This window comes from Thermobia domestica, chromosome 3 (assembly GCF_964235325.1).
Source record: "Thermobia domestica chromosome 3, izTheDome1.hap1.1, whole genome shotgun sequence".
NCBI classification, from domain to species: domain Eukaryota; kingdom Metazoa; phylum Arthropoda; class Insecta; order Zygentoma; family Lepismatidae; genus Thermobia; species Thermobia domestica.
Genome location: NC_137456.1, coordinates 324,084,109 through 324,109,875, shown reverse-complemented (window position 1 = coordinate 324,109,875; position 25,767 = coordinate 324,084,109). Strand labels below are relative to the sequence as shown.

The following is a 25,767-nucleotide window of genomic DNA, read 5'->3' as shown; positions in this document are numbered from 1 at the left end:
GGTAAGCACTCTATCATTACACGACCGTACTCCCCCCTATGTAGTATTAGATTTGTGTTATTCTGCATCCGAAAAGACAATAATTACTTCTTAATTACTGCGACCTATATTCTCAGAAAATCTGATAGAACTAAATTATTTTTATAACGAAAGGAAAGTGTAAATCGAATCTTTAGATAATACAACAAGTCATTTCTGGATTTAAAAAAAAAAAAAAAGTGTTAAAGAAAGTGTACAAATGTTAGCCGAGTTGCGAAATTGTTTGGGAGAGGGTCCGGCTGGACCTCTCCTTCCCCGCGTGGGTGCGCCTCTGACAAGGGCGCCGATCCTGAAGTGGACCCGGGACCCCCCAAAACTCATGTGGGACCCCCTGCATTTTTATGAATATCTATTTTTATATGTACTTTTTATTACTATATGTATTGTTCTACGCAATTTTTATGAATGCCCCCCCCAAAATAAAGTTACAGAGAAATCGGCGCCCTTGGCCTCTGACACTGGCACACACACTTTTATGTACACTAATGTCCAAAATTATTGTCGCATGTCCATGGAAATGTAGGAATATAATTTGATAACGGATTCGCCCGGAATTTCTTACAATGTTAGTATGTGTATAATCGACAAAGACATGTACGTGGCAAATTTCATGTCAAAAGAGCAGTAAATACGAACAATAAAACGAAAACAAAACTTTCTTGTCCATTTAGCAACATTTTGTTTTACTCATTCTAATTTTCGTATTTATAATTCTTTTCCAATGAAATTTACCACAAATATATATTTCCCGATTATACACATAATATCAGTATTAAAAGTACCGTGCAAAATCATTATCAAATTATATTCTTACAAGAAGATACGCGACAATCATTTTGGACATGAGTGTACATACTACTGGTAAATTCTATGACTTCACATTGGTAACATTGCAGAGATAGATTGAATGGTGTGTCTATTCACTCTTGGACTCTGTCATTACTTTTTTCTCATGAGTCATTCTTGTTTGTTGATGGACTTGATTTATGTCATACAATAGATAAATATAGTAGGTTTCGTCCAGGTGTAAACAACTCTTTCACATTTTTTTTCCTTCTTTGTTTCATATCAAAAAGAAAACATCCAAATACAAAAGTAATACAATATAAAAAATAATAACAAAAAAAAAAAAACAATAAAATATTTTCAAAAACAAAAATAAACATCTATTTTTCAAGATATAATTTCCTGTTGATCTAGTTTTATGTAATGTTCATTGAACAAGGATAATACTGTTTAATAATATTCATGAATTGAATTAACGAAAGAAGTTTAGCTAAGCAGTGCGAAGGGTGCCTTGTTCGACCTTCTTTAGCTGCTCATTATGCACAGGCAGTCAAAATGTCATGAATTAAAAAAAGAAGAAAGAAAAGAAAAAGAAACTGAAGTTTATGTACGAGGCTCGCTGACTAGGCCGACCAGCAAAAGTGACAGTGAAAGTGAGTTGCTATGGAAACCATTTAACAAGTGTGATGTGTAGTTGTATAATACCTTGATGCGCGAGTCTGTAACCCTTCCCGCCAGAATGGAGCCCAGTGCACAGACTACATACAGCAGAAGCGAAGGTAGTTTGCTGTGGTGCGCGTCGTGAGTGTGTGTGTCGCATATATACTGCCTGTGTCGGAGTTCAGACTGAAAAAAAAAAAAAAAAGCTTGTATTTCATTTACTCTTGCCGCTCGTCAAGCACTGTTATCTTTTTTATTAGTTTTTTTTGGTGCGTTCCATTCTTCACGGTGCTTTTATTTTTTCCGCTTTTTTAACTACATTTTAGTTCTTTTTGAACGACTGACTCAACTCTTTCGTGCGTCTAAGAAAAGTATTAATCTTTTCAAATAAAAAAAAGTGTTTATTTTTGTTGTTGTTGTTACTGACTCAACAGGAGCAACCAGTCATAATGTAAGTATATCATATTTCATTTTTTAAAGTTTTTATTATTCTATAGTGCGTGTTAAAATATATATGAAAAAAGCGTTACAGATTTTATTTCATTAAATATGTATTTATGAGATATTTGTTTTTATTTCTCTCTCTCTCGTAATTTCAGATGCGTACTCATAGGGGGTCCACGAAGTCCGGACCGGACCCCCTCTCAAAACTTCCTAGCTCAACATACATTTGTACAATTTCTCAATAAAACTAGGCTATACTTGTTTAAAAGAGAGATGATTGGTGTAGCATGAAAATTTGATCTTGATTCGTCTGTACTCACTTATAAAAACAACCCAGTTCTATTATTGGATCAAAAGATCCAATATATCGCATTTCAATCAAAAATTTCCTTGTAGGCCTTATATCTGGAGAACGTAGAAAATACGAAAACTGGATTTAGGGGCCGTTCAAAAATTTTGTGCCCCTTGCTCTAAATGGGCCAAGATTGCAATCTTTTGATCCATTTTTAGTTTTCCTAAAATTCTTGTTTTTTTCTGACAATATAGGTAGAAGTATTTTACAATTACTTATCATTTTTTCAGGTGCAGATTAATACCCTTATCAATACTACATAGACGTAGTGGTTTGTAGTATTGTACCCAAGGGCGCCGATACTGGGGGGCCAAGGGGGCCCGGGCCCCCAAAGCTCATGTGGGCCCCACTATTGTATTTATGAATATACAATATTTGTCATAATTTGAATGCAATTTGTCTTAAAATCCTCATATATATATATATATATATATATATATATATATATATATATATATATATATATATATATATATATATATATATACCTTCTGCATCGAATGCCCCCCAAATTTATAGAGAAATCGGCGCCTTTGATTGTACCCCCTCCCAACAAAAAATTCTAGGTACGCGCCTGTATCGAACACATTGCGATTTATGAGCTCGATTTCGAAGGAAGAAAAGGGAAAGTCAGTATTGAATAATTTGTCAAAGGTACAATCTTGACATTCGCGTTTCGTAACGAAAGGCAAGAAAATATCTTACGAATTGGTTACTAAATATTAGGTACATAAATGCGAAATTACAAAATTGTTAACCTATCAAGCAGCGCCGTTGCTTGGAACTTAATATTTCTACCGCCTAGAAATACAGTAGGCCTATATGAAATATGATATTGCCCCTTCCCTAGCATTTAAATCCTTAATAAGCACTTTCAATATGTGTAGGAACCCCAGTTGGTGCCTTAGCGAAATACGGCGCAGATTACCTTTATGCTTAATTGTAAAGGAAAATATATTTTGTTTAGAGTTAACGGCTGTGCTATCTAGGTTCGTGATTTTATTCGTTTGCACACACACAGATTTTTATAAATATTAAAATGAAATTACTTGTTACATTGTTTCTTTAAATGTTTATTTCTGTTAAAATAGTAGGCCTACCTCTTTATTGTCGAAAGGCCGCGGTGGCTCAGTGGTAGAGCGTTCACCTCTGGTGCTTGGGGTCTTGGGTTCGATCCCAGCCCCTGCCAAGTGAACTTTGTGGTGGACAAACACGGTGTGCGTGGGTTTATCGGGGTTCTCCCGTTTCCTTCCACTTTCTGCATTCCACCATTTCATTCATTACTCATCATCACCGTCTCCTTTAGCCTAACCGGCATAAACGTGGGACGTAAAACTCAAAGATTTCATTTCATTTTTCTTTATGGTCGAATGGGTAGGTAACACGTGTACTTTCTGTGCGCGTGGTCATGAATTCGATTCCCGGTGGGGTAGCTGCTTTGGATATACATACGAGTAGCGATAGGGATAACCCTTTAAATAATACGTTCGATTTCATGTAAACTTGATTATTGAAAAGAGACAATAAATTCAGATTAACCACTATCTTGCATATCCGAATGTATTTATTAAGGGAGCTCCAACTAACAATACCTGGGCTATATTGGCAACAAGAGCGTCTTTTGGGGCCCCAGAAGGGGCAATTCCCCCGAGTTGGAAATTTTATAAAGTAGAACCCCTCTCGTTCGCCCTCGGCTGGTCCACCATTCCGGTTGATCCGTCCTCGGGCCCTCAATACCTATGGACATTTTGTAGATCAAGAAATGGAAATACATTGCTAGCACATAAGTCTAGAATTTCATCTGCTAAGCAAAAATCTATAACTGACTTTTTTCCAAGTAATTTGTTACTATAGGCTTACCTAGTAAAAACTGTAGCTACAGTATGTACTGCTCTTTACAATAACAGCTTTTGTGCGGGTTTTTTTGCAATGTTTTTACTGTAGAGAACAATACAGTCATTTCTGAGTTCAGAAATCGTTTATTTTATTGTAAATCCGTATTTTTTCTATATTTTCTGGTAATCCGACCTTTTTCGCGTTCCAACCATACCTCCAGTCCAAAAGGTAACGGATTAGAGGGGTTCTACTGTACATTCTAATCAATACGACGATAACATACCAATGAAAAACATGAATAGGCCTACTGGTATTAGAGGATCTTACTACTCAGAAAGCAAAATCCGAAAAGACGCTGCTGATTGCAAACATGGTATTTCTAAATAATTTTCTATAGTAAGTCTACTTTTATTGTCTTTGGATCCTCCACGACATATAATGAAAACCATTATGACTTCAAAGCTTTCCAAAGTGAAGTATTTCCAAATTTTTACTTGAAAAGTTCCTCTTGATGTTCATACCTTACATGTTTTTTCTTCTCTCTCTCTCTCTCTTTCTTTCTTTCTTTCTTTCTTTCTGTTTTTTTTACTGTGGCTAAGTAGTAAAGCGCTCCCCCCTAATGAGAGGAGTCTATGGTTCGTTTCCAGATCAGATGGCCTTGTGTTAAATTACACAGCAGATGACTTTTAACAATTTTTTATCGCTTTTTTGCACTTTCTTCAATCATCGGTTCTGTTTTAGAAAATCATAAATAAATTGGCAATTGGATAAAATGAATTAAAATGCCAAATTCAAAATTATTTTTTCCCCTCAGGTCTCGTTACGATATCAATCTTCACAGAGTTTGTGGATGGATCACAAGCAACGCAAGAAATGCAACAAAAAGTTAATAGCTTATCTGCCGATTATTATCACAAAGTAAAATGCGTCAGTCCCGGGTTCGATTCCCGGTGGGGACCCTCGGTCGGAAAGTGTAAAACGCTTTTTCAGACCAGCCACCCTGAATGAGGTTTTCCTGGGTTTTCCTCATTCACACCAGGCAAATGCCGGGGTCGTACCTAACTTATAGGTCCCAGGCAGCTTCCTTCCTTCCCCAATCCTTTGCTTCGCTTTCCCCGGAAAGTATGCTTGCCAAGGACGTCATCCGTCTAACGTGACGGGCTAAGTAGCCCTAGATGCCGAAATCTCAGAAATCTAAAATTCTAAATCCTAAAATGCGAATTTCATGTTGTGTTGACGCCAGTCTATAGGGCTCCTAAACTTACGCGTCTTTGCAGGGACGCACTCATAGGGCGGGGTCCACTGGATCCGAATCTCCCAAAACTTCCTAAATCAATATACACTCATACACTTTCTTATATATGTGGAGAAAAGCCAGTGAATGGAGAACCTGTAAAATTGTGTGTGCTAGTAGGGGAAAGATTGGAAAGCACACCTCTATACCATTAAGGTGAAGTGATAAGCTTCATTATTGTTCTGGGTTCCGTAACTAAAAATAAAGACACTGAAAGATATAAACTGTATATGTTCCTTACTGTTGGTATTATGTTAGAAGCTTGCTTACAATTTACTTATGCCACATATCTTATCCTTTGGAATTATAACTCCACAGACCAAGGGCGCCCGAAGAAAATTTTCTAGGGGGACCGTCTTGAAAAGTAATTGCTATATTACGTCTGGCATTTCTGATTTTAATATACGTGGTTTGCTATATTACGTATACATTTTCTTCAGCCAGAGGGCCCGGCCCCCCCCTCTACCCTCCCTTCGGACCCCCATGCCACGGTCTGCTGTACTACTCATTTTTATTATCCACCTTCAAATGGATCAAGGATAATAAGAATAAATCTCTGTGCGCACACATCACTTGGGACCACGGTGGCACAGTGATAGACCGTTCATCTCTGGTGCGTAGGGTCCATGGTTCGATCCCAGCTCGCGCCAAGTGGGCTTTGTCGTAGACAAACATCGTGTGCATGGCTTTTGTCGGGGTTCTCACGCTTTCTGGCACTTTCTTTATTCGTATCTCATCATCATTCTCATTTAGCCCACACGGCATAATCGTGGAACGTAAAACTGAAAGACTTAATATCATTTAAACATCAATTTGTTATCTTAAATATTCAATTACCGTTATTTACGTTCAACAAAATTTGATCTGTCTGAGCGTTTCGTATAGTTTTGTACATTTTAATGAACATGACAAGCAACTGAGCCTAAAGTACAGTTATGTATTAATGACAGTGATTTTATATATATATAAAAATAAAACTTCTTTATTTATGCATACCCAATATCTTATACAGTACTGGCAGAATGTCCGCTCTTCACACAAGGAAAATACGTTTCATTTTGGACATAAAGGGCACCAAAACTGTCACCAATCAACTTAGGTACTCAAAAGCTTTGAATTCGAGACAAATATCGGTCATTTTCGATCAGTTTTATATATATCTTCCCCAGGGCCGTAATTTGTTGGGGCAGGAGGCATCTACCCTCCAGGGAATTTCTCCGCCATTCGAGAAGGCCCACTTTAAGATAAAATTTTCTTACTCCGTATACGATATGAACATGAAATTATAAATGAAGCATCAATCAGGTTCACAAAAGATAAATAAAACAAAAGTGAGTCATGGGCCCATTTCAGTAAAAAAAAAATCTATTTGGGGCCCTAGAAAAAATATTTATTTGTATGGCTTTGAGATTTTTTCCAATATTGTTCCCTTAATTTGTCATGTATGAAACAGGCCCAGGGGCGTAACTAACGGCCTCACAGACCTTGCCGTGCGGGAGGGCGCACACGCTCCGGGGGTCCACAAATAGTAAGAGAAAGATGGAAAGAAGAGACCTATTTTGGAATTTTGCAGGAAGCCTTTTTCTAGGGGGCCCAAATAACAATGCTTCCCCCAGAAAAAATCTGTTACAGCGCTGATCTTTCCCCTCTCCTTCCCCCAAGTTGTGGGACTGAATTTGGGTTTAAAAAGCATCAAAAAATGTCATTGTTCATGTCAACGAACCCAAAAACTATGGATTCGACACTAATATAGGTCATTTTCGATCATTTATATGGCCTCCATCCCCCTCCTCTAAGTTGTATCGTCAAAGTGAAATGATGAAACCCTTCCTAGACCCGAACCTCATCTGTCTTGAAAATTTGATCGAGATCGGTCACGTGGCTCAAGAGATATAAAGTTAGAAATATAGTCGCTTTCATTCCTATTTATATTGATAGATATAGACTTATATATGCCGCATTCAGTGCACAAGGAAATCAAGTCCACTTTTTTTTTTTTTTTTTTTTTTTTGTCATTTTGCAATTATTTGATTTTTACGTTCCCTTCTTAAAACTCCTTTACTGTAAACAATAAAACAGCATTTTAGTACAGATGTTGAGGGTAAAATATATAAAGTGTGCTTCGCATGTCCAAAAACATTCATTCTCCGAAAAAAATATCTAGTATGACATATTTAAAACACTTCTTCTCGGCAAACAGTGCGAAAACAAAGTAATGACATACATTTTGTACGTTTTGTTTGACAACACAGTATCTACAAGGGGTGAATATGTGTCATCTGGAGGTGTTCAAAGAGTGTTGGTAATTTGTACAGTACCCTACTGTGTCTAAAAGTAGTTTCTGTATTTTTGTAATGTTTCAGAGCTTAAAGATTCATGTCAGATATTATAAATAACTCATATATACATATATATATACAGGGTGGCCCAAAAGTAGGTATACATTCCCGTATTGATCAACTTATTGCATTTTATATCATTTCTTATTGTTGTCCATCAGGTAGGCTTAGTTTGTTTAGTATTTGTTCTTAATGTCTTTTTACTTATATCTTAAGCTCGGAACAGCTGAAGCAAATAAACCTATAAGCTAGAATGTTATACTTGATCAAAACAGGGGTGTATACCTACTTTTGGGGAACCCTATATACATACATACAGTGATCGAAGTGGGACGGTATGCGGTGGTATGCCTACCGCCTCTGATTTTTAAGTGATGAAGACATACCGCCTCTGCTTTTTGAATGATCAAGACATACCATCACTGGAAAGTGGATGCTAATGTGCCTTTAATAAATCCATTTTTACACACAGTCTTGCTCGTCAAAGATTTTATTTATGTAGAAATAATTTCTAAGTAGGCAAGAGAAAAGAAAATCATATTTTTTTTGTATCTTTTGTTTTCAAAATAAAGTGTCTGCAAAGAAGTTCACACCTTCCTCCTATACAAGCACTCGTGTTATTTACTTATTTAACAATCACCACTTACAGCTCAGAGGCCATTTTCATACTGGCTATCTAACTACAACAATGACAATGGAAAGGATTTGGGAAGGTATCGGCCAGGGACTGTTTAGTAGGTACCACCCCGGCATTTGCCTGGTAGAACTTAGGAAGAACCTGGAAAACCCCAGTCAGGGTGGTCGACAGCGGGAATCGAACCCACGACCTCCCGAATGCGAAGCCAAAGCTCTACCACTTGAGCTACTTCGCTCGGTGAAGATAAAGGTCACATGACAGAAAGGAATGAGTCATAGGCCCAATCCAAACAAAATCCAGTGTAATTGAGACGACTTGTTTGAACTGAAATTGGAAAGTATTGTAAGTTTGCTGGGACTTGTTTTGTGTTTACAATGAAGTCCTCCCATGGTTTTGAGTCATTGTGTAAATAGAAATGCAATCTTTTATGCAACATACCCTCACACTGTATTTCAACATTTAGATAGCCCGGTATGGTAAGAAACTATTTGAACAAACTTCGGGAGCTGATTCCCCACACCACCGAAACCAGCACAAACATCCTCTGGAACTTGGTCAGTGAGGAATAGTTTCGGCGATATAAGGTGCCGAAAGCGTGGGAAAATGATCTTCAAAGGGCTATAATTCGAAAACAACGCAACATAGAGAGTGTGGTTTAAAACATGGCACTCGAAGTCATACCTGCTCGATTGAAAATGTTTCAAATCTCCGCAAGATGTGTGCGATGGATTCCGTATAAACCTAACAAGTAATTCCTACGTTCCTTTGGGAAATTCCTCGCATAAATATAAATTCATATATATATATATATATATATATATATATATATATATATATATATATATATATATATATATATATATATATATATATATATATATATATATATATATGTGTGTGTGTGTGTGTGTGTGTGTGTGTAAATTTAACTTTTCCATGTACTTAAGCGTATCGTCCAAACTTTATGCCTTTTTCTCACAACTTGGGAAACGACTTCAAAACTCGCTCTCGTGACTATATAGAGACTGGGTTCGATTACCAATGAGGTCCATATCCTACGATAAGCTTTAGTCCACATTTCGTATACCGTAGATGCTGAAAGGGACACTAAAACTCCAAATCAACTAATCTAATACTCTAATAAATAAATCAATGTAAATGAATGAATTTTAAAAAAATAAATAACCAAACAGAGAAGAATGAACTTTCGTAAATGTCGCTAATACTGAAAGTGGAGGTATTTAAGAATTTACATGACGTAAAGTAATTATCACAAGGATACTGACCCTCTCCGCTTTTTATAACGGTACTTCCGCTTACTTATAAAACTCAGGGAAAAAATTCATTTAGTTAAAACAATGACAAAAACACATGGCTGGAGTTATTTCACATCGTGTCAAGTTCAAATGGTATGCTGCTCCCAGATAAATAGCTGTGTTGTTTTCTTCTAGTTAAATGCTTCGTTTTTTATTTTTCATGTTCACAATATTTATTAAAATGTAATTCCATGGTCATGCTCTGGTTTCTTCATCGTAATATCATTAAGGAACAATGTGCTCAAATGTTTTCTTTAAAGAATAATAAGGGTTCAATTTTGTGTACAAATCTTTCTGTTATTTCCTAATATATGAAATGATTGATGTTGTCAGTGGCGGATGTAGATGTTCCTATGTCCTGTCACATTTCTGAATATTAGCTCTCTCATGGCTGTATAGAATTTGCATACAAGAACCAGGTTCAATTCCCAAAAGAGGCTCATTTGATTCGGGTTTTACGTTAGAGCTGTAGGTCTACTTTTCAGCCTTGGTGTTGAATCGGAACGCTAGACTCCTAGTCTCTGACCGAACCGGACAAGAAATATGCATTATGGATAGCCAGAATCAGATCTGAAATACCTGAGTCATGGTTAATAATGGAGTCGTGTACCTTATTCTCAGTTCCGAAACCGGGTACTCGAATCTCGGTTCTGAATCACGATACCTGTTCCTCGGTTTGAATCCGGGTACCTGATTCTCGATTCTAGATCCGAGTACCCAATTTTCGGTTCTGGATCCAGGTATCTGATTCTTGGTACCTTGTTCTTGGTATGCAATCGGGTGTTCAAATGTCACTGGATCCGCAACCGGGTAATCTGGATTCGAAATTTCCTTGCCATCCCTAATATCCATACGTGTTTCTATGTTCGCCATTGAAATTCGAATTCCATGGGTGCACTACGAACAACCAATCTGATTCGACAACGTCTTGGCATCTTGTACGTGTTAGACGAAGTCTCGGATCGGAGACCCATGTTTTCCATGAGTGGCGTTGTGTTGATGGTAAACGTATTTCTGGTGCGGAATTGTAACTGTATGAGTTCCTTTGCTCTAGCTTCCAGCTTAGTTCATTCAGTGATAGAGATAGATATGACGAGACATTTTTTTTAAATATTTTTCTTACATAGTTTCAGGGTTCCTATTGACTGTTGATGAGATTAGTGTCGGATATATCTCCAGAATTTAGGAGTGTATTGCCTTCCTAGATCCCTGAACAGATAACGGTCGAAGTACTCATACACTTACTTAAGCTAATAAAAAGTATCCACAGAATGGCCTAGGATTGCACGTGCGGCTCTACTTTGGACCACTTGGAGAAGTCTGGTGTTGGTTAATGCATCATGCTACCAAGCTGGATTTACATACACCAACAACAGTCTAATCTACATTCGGTACACTGTGTTCTTGCCGCATGTTGGAGTTGAGAGCTGAATAGGGCTGGTAGTAGAGTTGGAAAACATTGATTTGCTTGCTTGAATGTGACCGTGATGTGAGTTTGGAATGTAAGGTATCAGTCCAACAACACACCTATTTTACATGATTTGATCCTAAAGCAATGAGCCGTGGAGAGTTAGCTGGATGGAGCGTTGCTTTATATTCTTAGGTCAGCATTGACTGATTTTCAAGATTTTCGTCCAATCTTTCAGAAATGTTAGGTGGCGCAGAAACACTGTATCGTTCGATTAATGTCGAGAAAAAGTGGCACTGTTGTTACTGTTCCTCTTGATGACATAAGCAGATGGAGAAGGAAGCCACCTGGTTATCAGAATTTAAAGGAGAAACTAGAAGAATTAAACTAATATACTGCGGTTTCTGTAATATTATGGTTCAAAAGGGTAATATAATCTTTTCATTTTACACATGGTGCATAGTCTGAAAGTTTTGTTTCCGCGTATGAAAATTCTTATACATCTGTGTATATTCTGTTTCCAAATCTGCATATTAATGCTACTTTCTGTGTGATGCTTTTTCTTCGTCTGCATCGAGAATCAAGACGGGCTCGAGATATTTTGACATCATAGGCGAGAAATATTTTTGCGACCCTGTGAAAATTTTGCGGTACCGCGCTGCTTTACTGACATCACTTTCTTTCTTTCTTTAAAGTAAAGGGCCTTTACCTAAACAAAAAATATTCTTCTGACATTTCGTTCAAGTACGCGATTGAAGCTTGATAGCATATGTGGAAGTTTGTTGTAATAAGTGATCGCCCTATTAATATTACAAACTCTACGAAGGAACTCCGTGGCTGCCTAATTTGCTATATGGACAAGCCGGCCCTATCGGGAACAGTTCCCACTAAAACGTTTAATGAAATTTTTCAGGACGTTTACTAAAGACATCGTCTTGAAGGATTTAGGATTAAATTTCTTGGCTTTCGGCATCTATGGCCATTTAGCCCATAAAGTATGGGGGATAACGTCTCTCGGCGAGCACACTATCCGGGTAAAGGGAAGGAAGGAAGCGGCCTGGGACCTATAAGTTAGGTACCATCCCGGCATTTGCCTGGTGTGGATGAGGAAAAGCCAGGAAAATCTCATTCAGGATGGCTGGTCTAAAAAAGCTTTTTACACTTTTTTCGACCAAGTGCCCCCACCGTGAATCGACATCTTTAAATGTTCATAAATGAATGTCTAAACGTTTAAACATGTATTCTAAACGTTTATTATGAAGAAAAATATTTTTCCAAGCTCTCCCTGCCAGGTATTGGTTAATGCAGCATATAGCAATTACATATTCATTGTTTGCGACTTCCTTTTCTATATTAACATTTCTGATTTATACACAAACGTTTTGGTATGTTAGAGACATTTACAGTTCGTTTTTAAATTCATACATTTATGTACGTAGGATCTTACTTAGATATTTTATGTTGTATATGCCCTTGTTCTATCAGTAATATTACTTCTAAAGTGAAATTTTCGTGTATAGAGAGTTTGGCTCGTCGAAGAAACCAGTTTAACAAACTTGGTTGCTAAAGTGCACGTGCTTAGGCTATATAATAGGGATTCCTCCGTGCAATGCCGTATGTTCGTACAGTATATCAAATAGCGTGACTATACCAACACGGTTTTTCTGTAGACAGTTCGTAGCACATATATACGGTTTCGAAAATATTGTTCGCTTCAACAATAAGTGCTTTCACTTCTCAGTATGTATCTTTCTTTAGTGACTACATAGTAAAAAAAATGACTGTGTCAATTCAAAACAGTTGTTCTCTTCTACTCGAATTGTGTTAAATTTTGTCAAAAACATGGTGCTACTTCAACTCCACCACATTTTGGAGTAAAGTTTAAAAGGGTAGTCGTCAAATGCACTTCCTGACATGATAATGAGTCATATTAGTAATACATTATTGGTCACAGATAGGGTTTCGAAAATATCATTCGCTCCAATATTAACGCTTTCACTTCTCAGTATGTCTTTATACCTCACCTCTTTAGTGACTACACAGCCAAAAAAAAAAAAAAAAAAAAATGGTATGTCAATTCAAAACAATAGCAGTGTTACCCTACTTGTGTTAAATTTTGACCCCCTCCCCCAAAAAATGGTGCTAGTTCAACTTCATCACATTTTGGAGTAAAATTTAAAATGGTAGTCGTTAAATGAACTATCTGACATTATAATGAATCATATTAGTAATAAGTCATTGGTGTTGTTTTATACACAGTTATCAAACAACTATTTTTACAGAGAAAAGTTTTCTTTCTTATTAAACGAACATGGTCATTATTAGGGATAATAAAGTGCGTGATAAATTATTTATAACTGGATACGAAGAACGAAATAAAATCGACGCCGAAGAGAATCATAGTGAACATAGGAAAAACAGATGGCAGCATTTCTGCTCATCTAATGCAAACATTTCACAAAACTATTTTTGTGAATAACTACAGGAAATATAATACGTTGTTAGTTATTCGGTAGGAAAACAGACATACCATGTAAAGCTTTACGCATAGCTAATACAAGGTCTCAGTAACAGTTACTAGATATTTATAATCAGGAAGTTCATCTGCAGGCTTCAAGCTGCAGTGTTGACGCACCTGTGTAATACACAAAATCTTGAGGTAGGTGTGATACTTTTCCTTTATTACATCATTGTTTCCAGGAAATGAGAGTTTTAACTGGCCACTAACGAATAATGTATTATAGTTAATGATATTATAATAATGATAATGACTTTTGTTTACCATGCTACTTTGGCTGTTACTAACAATACACGCATTATTAGAAAGATTGTTACGCTAGCCATTTTCGCGTTCTTTCGTTCATTCACCTAGTTCTGTACCTGTAGCACCCTTCCAACATCGTCTTTGTATAAAACGGTAACACCGGACCTGTGTTAACCGCAACACCAGATCTTTCGTATTGAAATAACACGCTGGAACCACTGGTCTGTGTTAAAATTGAGTTGAGTTAGCACTACCATTTTTTTTACTTTGTAGAGATTGAGCTAGAGCAACAAATAATACTACTACTATTACTATTGGTGGTACTACTGCTACTATTACTATTACTGTTATCACGGTGGTTCAGTTGTAGCGCACTCGCTTCTGGTGTAAGGGGTTCCTGGTTCATTCACCGATGTTCTGAATGGTATCTAGCTCCAGAAGTGAGCATTCTATCACACAATTTCTGACTCTATTTTCTGGTTCTGATTCTTTTCATAACTACTAGACTTCACAGAGACATGAACCCAGGCTCGCTGAGAACAATAAAGACCCCCATTCTCTTCGGAGGGATTCGAATCCTCGATGGATTTCGCCTTAGACTGCTTAACTACACTGCACTAGCTCAAAATCGTAGTGCTCTCCCACCGGGAGTCGAAGCCATGTCTAGATGTATCAAAGTCACAGGCACACGCGATAGCCATTAGAGCAGCGGTAAGAACACTACCGAGTTACCACTCCTCTTTTGTTTGAAGCAAGAATTTCTGTTATTGCTTGGTGCTGATGCTATTCAGAACCAAGGACACATTCCAGTCTTAAGAAAATTCTTCGGGATGTCCCGTTAAAGAAGAAGCATCCAATTTTTGGGTCAAAAGATCCAATATGTTTCAGTCAAAAATTGTCTTGTATGACTTATATCTAGAGAACTACATAGTGCAGCCAAACCCAAATTATAACTCAGTATGATGTGCTTAGTCCGTTAGAAACACGAAAACTCGATTTAGGAGTCATTCAAAAATTTTGTGGCCCCTGATCCACAACCTAAATATTGGCCAAGATTGCAATCTTTTGATGCTTTTTTTTTATCGTTCCTAAAACTGTTGTAGAATATGTCGTGCATTTCCAGTGAGGTTTAAGAATTACTTCTAATTCTTGGAATAGAAGTCAGCCATGATCGCTTGTATAATGTACACCACATCACTGGAATAAGATTTTTAAAAAGACTGTGGAGATCCTTATTTAAAATAAGAAGGCGGTGCCCATGAGTCGTAATGAATGACTGCAGGTGGACAAAATGACGCATTCACTTCGCAAGTACTTGCTTGTGCGCAATCAGTTGTTGTGTCGCACATACATGGATGGACCGGAGAGAAAGATAGATGGATCGCCAACCGAGCCAAAAATGGGGGGGTTCATGGCGTGTGAAGAATGACTCAAGTATGTGCCGTCGTGTCCTCTACATGGAAAGACAAGATTCAAGAAAAAAATCGCTAATCTAAAAGTAGGGCGGAGGCAAAGTAATATAATTAAAATGTACTCAATTTGTATTTTCAGTGTATACATTCGTGACTGTAGATGTCAGGATTAACAGTACGTTACTGGTTTCTGTGTATTCTCTCAGCAGATACAAAATATATCAAACAAAACTTGATACACGACAACCAGGTGTATCGTAAATTCACAAATATGCTTTGTTTTGTATCCCTTTATGTATTTTGCGTAAGCAAGATAATAAATCTAGACTTTCGACTTCGTTTGATTAAAATTTGAGCATATAAATTCAGAGAACTTTATACGTCATCAATTTCTTTTGGATAATATCAGATTACATTGAGGAATCTGTTAAATATTACCTAAAATTTTATTTTTCGTGTTAAGTATGATTTTGCGTTAGTGGAATGGCCACGCGTAGCGTAGTCGTTGACCCTTTCGCCTTTGGTGCGAGGTTAGATTCCCCGTAGGGATGTTGAAAGCAGGGGCGTCATTTAGGGGGGGTAGGGAGGGGCATTTGCCCCGCTGAGTTTGAGATTTATATAGATTTTATCAATAGAATAATAGTGAAAAACGCGAAATTTTACATATATCTAGGGGTCTTGCCCCCCCAAGCCAAATCTGAAATGACGCTACGTTTGAAAGCTTTTTTAGGTCAGCCATCTTGGGTGAGGTTTTCCTGGGTTTTTCCTCACTCATGGCAGCCAAATGCCGGGATGGTACCTAACATTCTATCCCAGGTCGCTTCCTTTCTTCTCCCATTCCTTTCTTGCTCCCCCAATTTCCCAGATAGTGTGATCGCCGAGGGGACGTCATTCGTCATACGCAGTGGCGTATTTAGGGGGGTTCCGGGCTTAATCCGCCCCCCTAAATCTTACTTAATATAGTAAAGTATATGAAATATCTTGCAGAATTTTCACATTTTCAGGCACCCCCCCGAAAGTTATGAAAGCTACCCCCCGAAACAAAATCGTAAATACGTCACTGGTCATACGTGACGGGCTAACATGACCATAGATGGCGAAAAACCAGAAATGTAATTCCCAACCCCTTCCACATTTTGCACAGAGAAAAAAAATAGCTACATATGTGGCGTACGTAAAAATATAGGTTACATGCGTAAATCTGGTAGATTTTGGACTTCACGTACGACTATAAGTAACATCTTGCAACAAACATATAACTGAATACGTATATTTTATAATATTTTCCGTAGGCTATAAGTGTTCCATCTATACATACTTTCCGTATGAAACAAAGAATTGTATATACGTGGTCAGGATCTCACATACAGATGAACGTATGTAACATGTAGCTGACGTATGTAACATGTCTACGTATGTAATATAGGAAAGGCTGTTATATAGATGTCAGACATCTTGCAGCGCATGATGTAACATGTAAGCGGGAAAAAGACACTATGCATGTAGTGTATGGATAACGTATGCTTATTATCAAGGATGTTATATATAGAGGATCTGCCCATATGTATCGTCATCCTATTAAATCGATGAAGCCAAAAAACAACGGAGCATCGGCACGTCTGATTGGCTACTCTCGTTTCTGCCATCGTCTGATTGGCTACTTTCGTTTCTGCCATCGTCTGATTGGCTACTTTCGTTTCCGCCATGATTGTTGGCTCAAAACATTGCGATCCTATTGGGCGGAGTGGGCAGAGTAGGGGTGGCGAAACTGTGACGTATGGCTTCCAGATTTTGGAAGGGCAGATCCTTTATTTAATAAGATCCTTGCTTATTATAGATTTCCATAGTAACCTTAGGGTATATGGATACCGTATATTTGTACAATATACCACTGTCCGGATAACGGATTTTTCTCAGTGCGTTGAATGTAAAAATTTGTTTCAATACCCTTAACCCTGCGTATTGCATACGTTTTTCGAAAGCCCGTCATAGCTACGAATATTTAAGAACATGCCCGAATCTCGGTTATTGGGTTCGAAGTGTCGAAATTACTGCAGAAAAGACAGCTGGTTGTTGTTTTTACCTACAGGTGGTTCTATTCTCTGCTGAAGGCGGGTAGAAGACAATTGGGGTTATGGACGCATCTGATCCAGGTACATTGATTGAATAATTTCTCAGAAAATCAAACATAGTGCAATAAATTTTAAGTTTAATGATTTACATATTTTATGCTTATATTACGAAGGGAAATATACAATTTTCCTTGTGTATTCTATGCAATACATAGCAATTTGAGACTCAAAGTACTGCATACAATTCGACCCATTACCGATCAACAGGAAAGCCGTATGACAAAATGATTTTAAATATGTAGTATTGGGTCTGTTGTTGTCTAATATACAAAACTTCATCGAAAGTTCTTGACAAATAAATGCTCGGGTCTCAGGAGGTTAAGAACTGATGGCTCACTGGTAGATTGGAATGGAGACCTGGGTTGCGAGGGGTCCCTGGTTCAATCGCCGAGCTTGTTTATAGTCAACAACATCATAACAGTGCGTTTTGTTCAGGAATACTCCATTTATTTCCACATTTTAATTCTAACAGTTCTTTCGTAATCATTCACTTTCATTTTCATCCGTAAGGTCGGAGTAAAACTGAAACATTTCATTTAATTTTGTTTTAGAGTGAAAAAAACAGTAGAACCACCTATTTTTCACCCTCCAACCTTATACCTCTAGCGGGCATTCAGTTCGCCAGCCTCTTACTACAGGCCTAATAGGAGGGAGAATGCAACATTTGTCACTAATTTCGAACCCAAACCTTTCTGATTCTGAACCACAAATCTTTTTATTTAAACTCCGCAAATATTAGTAATGTTGGTGGGCCGATTAAACGGCGCATTTATGACGTCTTTAATGCATAAAAATTAAACGATTTTTTAAAATAAAAAGAGCCCCCAATTGCAGAAGCAAAATATACATTAGCTACGGTGCTAATGCTGAAGCCGTTGCGTTGGTCAAGGGAAGAAGATATTACATATAAACTATGTAATTATGATTCTGTTTATGGCAGTTGGCCATACTCGCTCCTACTCGTAAACACAAATCAAGGTTTATTGTCAATAATAAAAATTCCCTTCTTGTGCAGAGCGGAGAGGGTGTGGAGCTTTTGTAATAATAGGCTATGTTTCGTGTTGTACGTCGCTATGATAGCGCCGCCATTTACAATATTACTATTATAAACAGTTGTTATGGGTCTTAACACAACACGATGCGATAATGGTGATGATGATAACATGTGTAGGTATTATGTTTTATTATTGTTTGCGCTTTCAAGATGTTACCATGAGAAATTTCCTGAGTTCGAAGTGTTTTTGTGAGTACGTATTCATGTGCGTTAAATGCTGGAATATTTACTTATTTTCCAGTATGTATCATAAATGACGTTCCCGTTTAACCTTACAATGTATGATTTTTTTTTTTTTTTTTTTTTAGGGTTTAAATTTATTTCACAATAACTAACTCTGTGATTTAAGAAGGACTTGAGGATTCATTGCCGCAGAAACGAACTTATCCATTTGATTGTATCCTGTGTCAAGTAAAACCATTTGGAAAAAATGCAATGAAATCTTTAATTTACGTTTCGCTGTTATGTCCTACCAGTTAAAGGAGACAGGTGATTAATGAAAGTGAATTGATAGAATGAGGGTGTAGGAGGGAAGGGAAGAGCCGACAGACACGATGTTGTCCACCATAAACGCACATGGATGGATCAATCAAGAACCTCTTGCACCAAAGGTAAGGGGATCGCTGGCAAGAGGATGTAATAAAATGGGGGTCATGATGTGAATTGGGCTAAGAACCACTGTTCTAGATGAAATTTAGAAAAAAAAAGTCAGGGCATAAAAATAGCATGCATAATTTACAAAAGGAGATAAGAAGTTATATAAGGAGACAAGAAAAAAAAAGCTTGTTGATATTCGAGACGAGAAAGCCTTATGTCTCGTCTCGTAAGCAACAGTACTAAAAATCCTACTTTATACGTATTATTAACGTAACTTCTTTGTCTCCTCAAGAGTATTTCTGTCATGGCTTCCCGACTTGGATTATACGCATTCAGGCTCGTAGCCAGAATAAACAGGGGGCTGAGATAATTTTGTGAGGGCCAACTTGAGTTGATTTCACATTTGTAACACACATATACAATTAAATATTGCGGTCCCATTTCGTTTAAAATTATTTTAGTTTTTTACCAAAACTTACCACGGTAATTATTTGAATTAATTAAACTATTTATATTCGTTTTAAACTTCGTATTTGCTTCTCATTTCGCAGAAATTAAAAATACACTTCAATCAACTATGCCTTCCTCACTTATTATATCTTTAACAACATAAATAAAACAAGTTTAAACAAGTCTGACCACAAGCTTTGTTATCATCAGGTACCGGCCTATTGCCCTGGTTGCCCCATAACTAAATATAGGTACATAAACGTTATCATTGCACATTCAGTTTCTTAGTACATAAATGATGATATTGTGCAGTATAATTTCCCTTAAGAGTCTTCATCGCGGCGAAATTAAAATACCGCTAATTTTACAGTAATTATGTGATATCTTCAAATAGATTAAAGATAATTGAAATATGGAACAAGAGCGCCCTAGACAATGTTATTTTGCGTGAGGTACCGTTATCACAAGTCACCTAGTGGCTTTCCGTTTTCAGCTGTTTAAAAACGCGAAAAGAAATGCCGATTTTCAAAATGGCTCGAAAACGAAAGTAGATAAGTGAGTCGTGATAACGGTTTCTTATGTAAAATAATATTGTCTAGGGCGCTCTTGTTCCACATTTCGATTATCTTTTATCTATTTGGAGATATCACATAATTACTGTAAAATTAGCGGTATTTTAATTTCGCCGGGATGAAGACTCTTAATGAGCTGCTTAGAACTAAAAGCAGCTAAAATATTATACATTGAACAATTAGCGCAATTTTGTGATTTTCATTGCTTCTGAGTACTGAAAATCGATTTCAAAATGAATATATAATTTTATCAAGTGACAAACAACATTTTTTTTTGGGGGGGAATGTTCATGGTAAAAGAACGAGAAATTCAAGATTAGCCATATTAAAACTATAAATGAAACGCTGTTTCCGACAAAACACTTTGAATTTCTGACAACAAGAAATGACTGAATTAGTCTATCCGTTAGTGATGCAGGGATTCGTTGTCTAGTGAATAAGGACAGAAACTTCCCCGATAACAAAGGCTTTTTTTTTTTTTTTTTTTTTTTTTTTTTTACTTGGGTGCCCTATTGAGATCCCTCTATCAAATACCTGCACAAAAGATACTCCGAAGAATAATACTACATGTCCCAGGATGTACAATATAATTAGTATCTGGCCAAGTTTCATTGAAATGGATATTTAATAGGTGTGTGAAGATTTAAAAAAAAAATCGACCCACATCCAGTTATTTGAAGAAAAAAATAATAATCTAAATATTAAAATGCCAAGTTTATATGTTTGTAGTCTGTTCTTTTAACAATGTCTCGGAAACCACAAACTCTAGGAAGGTACCGTTTTCGCTGGTTGATTCCGAATTTCGTATATAATTGCCAGTTTTGATTGAAATTTTCAAAAAAAAAAAAAAAAAAGTGTCATCATCTTTCTCTTCAACGTTTTAGGGGTTGTTTTGATCCCATAAGATTAGCATTGTCGCTATGGCGTCACTAAGGTTGATATCCACGTGTTAGGTGACCAGTAGAAGAGCTACGTATAGCGGGTTGACAGACATTGCAGGCGGTTTGCTTTAATCCGAATGGGAAGATTTATTGCATGCTGGTAACTTCAAAAGCCTGTAGAACCTCAATGAGGCGTAATCAGACATGGATTTTTATAAGAAGAAAAAATCTATTTCACATCATACTTGAAACAGAATATAGAGAGGGAAGAGGATACAGTGAGAGAAGGCATGGCTTTACATATACAGTATGATAATTCGTAACTTTGCGTGTAAGAAAGATTGCATAACTCACATTTAGATGTAATTAACGGAACAACATGCAATTTCGACTGTACACTGTTCCATAAATTTTTAAAGGGCTAAAGCAAATAAATTTGTACGTTAAGACAAGCAGTTCCCAGAATTACCTAATGTATGAAAGCAGTGATGATTTCAAGGGATGGCCCAGTTTAATCCCCCTCCCCTCTCGGAACTATATTGCAATTAAATGTCCGATCGTGTTCAACGTGTGTTACCAGTATTTTAACAGTATTATTTCTGTGTCATAAAAGATCCCTCCTTCCTCCTCGTGGACGAGGAATCTTCTGAAACCAACATTGTATAGAAGTTTCTCATTTCAGTAATATCTCACATTCGTCTAATCAATTTTCATTTACAATAGTTATTGGGAATGGGAAATGACCGAAACATCGTAACGAGGAACTGTTTGATTTATACCGTTTACCAAACATTGTTAGGGTCATCAAGTCTAGGAGGTACGGGTAGGCAGGTCATGTAGCCAGAATGGAAGAAAATAGGAACATTGTAAAAGTTTTAACTTTAAATTCAATCGGAAAACAGCCGTTAGGAGGACGTAGGCGCAGATGGGAGGACATATTAATATTACGATTGATCTCGCAGAAATAGGAATACAAAGTAAAAACTGGATCCAGTTGGCTAAGGACGGAAGTCAATTGAAAGCTTTTGTGAACGCGACATTGAACCTCCGGGTTCCATAGGCCAAGGAGTTATAGATATTGAGGTGGGGGGGAAATGGCAAATATTTACTTTTATTGTCATATCTGCATACATTTAAAAGACACATATGCAGACAGGCACACACAATTGGTCTCATATAAGTAACGTAAGTGTATACTTTCATTTTTGTGTCTTTTTTAAAAAGCCATTCACTTCTTTTATCCTGGTATCGTGGGAAACATGACTCTGATGTTTTCTTCAATGAAAAAATAATCTGTTAGTTTTCATTCAGTGTACGCTTTCAGTGGGAGAGAGAGAGAGAGAGAGAGAGGCTGGGTCGTCTTTAACGCATACGACGATTGTCTGGTGAAAGATAACTTCTGAACGCTAGGCGTGGGTACAACCTACCGTTCAGATTATCAACAGAACTTCTTCTCTTTGTAAGCAATCTACTTAAAAGAATGTTTCATCTAAGCTTCTATCATCCTTTGCAGAAAAAAAAAATACTTTCATAAAAAAAAGTTTCAATTCAAGTAAATGCAAAGATAAACCATATTAAGGGCGTGCCTCTTTAGGAATGTAAAACTTAATAAGGTATTTTAATAAAAGACATAATTTATTTGAGACGTTGCCTCATAGTGCAATTCGCGTCTCCAGACGAGGGTCCGAAAAATATAATATATATATATATATATATATATATATATATATATATATATATATATATATATATATATATATATATATATATATATATATATATATATATGTGTGTGTGTGTGTGTGTGTGTGTGTGTGTGTTTGAAAACTATTTTTATTTTGTTTAAACGAAGTCTAAAGGCTATAATCGTTCCAGATTTGATCTTTTAAAAGAGAGAAAAAAGTAGCTATGCATAATGGAGCTACGTCATTTTTCCTGAAAACCCTGGAAGAAATGAAATGAAATTTGAAGTTTTGCATCCCATGCTTATGCCGGTTAGGCTAAAGGAGACGGTGAAGATGAGAAATGAATGAAATGGTGGTATGAAGAAAAGGGGAGGAAACGGGAGAACTCCGAGAAAACCCACGAGATGATACTTGCGTTTCGAACGGACGTCCCTAATGCTAAATCAACAATTTACCAAATGAATCATGGCTACTCTCTCTCTCTCTTTCTCTCGTATTTTCAGTTCAATATTCGTATGGATTTTCTCTTTTTGGTTCTAAACATCTAAAAAGTAAAAGGTTGCCTAATACGTAATATGGACAAGTATTTACAGCCAGGCATGTGCAAGTTGAAACTGGGAGAGCAGGGTTCCCAAATGTCCCGGATTTTAAGAGACAGTCCCTTATTTTATGATTTTGTCCCACGTCCCGGGGAGATTCGATACAAGACAGCAAAAGTCCCGTATTTTTCCCAAATGAAAAAGTTACCTCAGCCAATGACTTTAAAGCCCGCAATTTTTAATGAGTCGTCATGAGTGTGGGCAGTAAATGGTAAATGTTATTTCAGAAATGCTCCGAGTTGCCAAATTTATTTAAGTTCGTCTCCTTTTTTCCTAAGCATCCCACCGTCAAATTCATTTGTGGAGAGAGTTTTCTCACATATGAATTTGAAATGGACTGACACAAATAATATGTGTTCTGCCAAGTTGATGAAAGCTGAGTTTTTCGACAGCCTAAAGAAAAATCCAAACTTGAAAAAGATTATAAATGCAGTTAAGTCAAGCGTGAATTACGATGTTTTGAAGAAAGTTTAAGTAACCTAAATCCAACGTTTTAAAAGTAAGATTTACCTAATTATTCTTGTAATAACTCTTTGTATTTCTTTCAGTCTAAAATGATTACTCTTTTTATTTGGATATTTTTACAAAAAGGCCTTGTGTCCATCTTAAACATAAATTAAACATAACTTTCTTACAAGGCTGTATGTTACATTTCTCGTTAATTTATAATAAAGAATACAGACAGCCTTGTAAGAAAGTTATGTTTAATTTATCTTTTTATTTGATGTCTGACTCATTTTTTACCATTAGATCATGTTTATCAAACCCCTTCCCGTAATATTTATTGAAACTCATCAACCCGTCTCTTATTTTGACTATTTTTATTTGGCAACCCTGTGAAAGACAGTCAACCACGGAGGATTTACTGGCGTTGAGGGCCGTACGAAAGAATGTATAACATTTTTACAAGCATTGAATAGCCATGTCCTAACTACGTATAAAATTACATGAATTGACTGACTTAAAATAAAGAGGTACTTCCCAGTTGACGTGGAAAGTTAACATTTGGCATGATTGTAGCTTTTCTGGACTAACCAACAGAAAAAATTGCCAAAAGTGAATATTTTTAAGTTTTGGGGGGTCTAAATGGGGGGATGAAGAAATTCCCCATGCTATTTAAATGGGCGTTTTTTTTTTTTTTTTTTTTTTTTTTGAGAGCTATAATCTCATATTTTAGGTACTTGGAATTGGAACTAAACCTTGAAATTCGGAATGCTTGTACGTTTTTGTTAGCTTTGCCTAAGTAAATCACCAAAAATAAAAACTTCCAACTTTAAAGTTGTTTTGTGGAGAACTGAAAAGTCTTTACCATGTTATTTATATGGGACATCTGCTTCTACACCCCAAAATGTTTAGGCACTTCCAGCAAGATTAGAATGATGAAATTCTGCATGATTGTAGCCTTGCGGACTAACCCACAGGAAAATTGCCAAAGGGAATATTCTTAACTTTTAAGGAATCTAAAGGGGGATGAAGAAATTCCCTTGTTATTTAAAAGGCGTTTTCTTGGAATACAAAATCTTATCATTCAGATAGTTGAAATAGGAAAAGAAACCTGAAATTCGGTAAAAATGTAGGTTTAAGAGGTGCGAGGCCGTAGGCCGAGCAAATGGGAGGTCTGGGGACCGAAGGCTAGTAGTTTATAAAATCGTTTGTCGTACACTAATATCACAGGAACATAAAAACTGATATAACGGTAATCAAAATATCTAATCATTAAAGAAAAACAGGAAATCTATTTATCTATCATTTTAGTGGAACACTTGACCAATCTGCCAATGTTCGGTGGTACGCTTGTTCGAACGTGGAGGATATTTTCAAGGTGAACACCAGTTATCCATGAGAATCTTTCAGCTCAGTTTAAGAGGCCTCATCCCGGCAAAATTAAAATACCGCTAATTTTGCAGTAATTATGTGATATCTTCCATTAGATAAAAAATAATCTAAATGTGTAACAAGAGCGCCCCAGACAATATCATTTTACATGAAATACCGTTATCACGACTCACTTATCTGCTTTCGATTTCGAGCCATTTTGAAAATCGCCATTTATTTTCGCGTTTCTAAACGACTGAAAACGGAAAGTCACTAGGTCACTTGTGATAATGATACCTCACACAAAATAATATTGTCTAGGGCGCTCTTGTTCCACATTTCAATTATCTTTTATCTATTGGAAAATATCACATAATTACTGTAAAATTAGCGGTATTTTAATTTCGCTGGGATGAGGCCTCTTAAGAGATTACGTAAGAAATTAATTTTCATTAAGAAGTCAGGCGGGCCAGATTCAAAGGCTCAGTGGGCCGGGGACGGCCCGAGGGCCGGCTTTTGCATATAGCTGATTTAGATTCTTTTGTTTCGAAAAAAATGTGAAATATTGTCTCGATACCGAACCACTCTTTTGAGCAACCCAATAAAAATGTGGAAGAAAAGCCACCTCGTATATTATTCCAGCTTTGTGTTATAAGCCAATGTGGAATCATTCAGATGTAAAGCTTTTCTTAAGA

General features: G+C 36.8%; 1 protein-coding gene across 2 annotated transcripts in view; it reads left to right on the top strand.

Moving 5' to 3' along the window:
- Positions 1-1,407: 1,407 nt before the first annotated feature.
- LOC145681179 (uncharacterized) overlaps positions 1,408-25,767 on the top strand; it is a gene marked incomplete at its 5' end in the record, with an annotated part of 393,968 nt that continues 369,608 nt past the window's right edge. For both annotated transcript variants that reach the window (XM_081752658.1, XM_081752657.1), the window contains 1 exon segment: positions 1,408-1,936.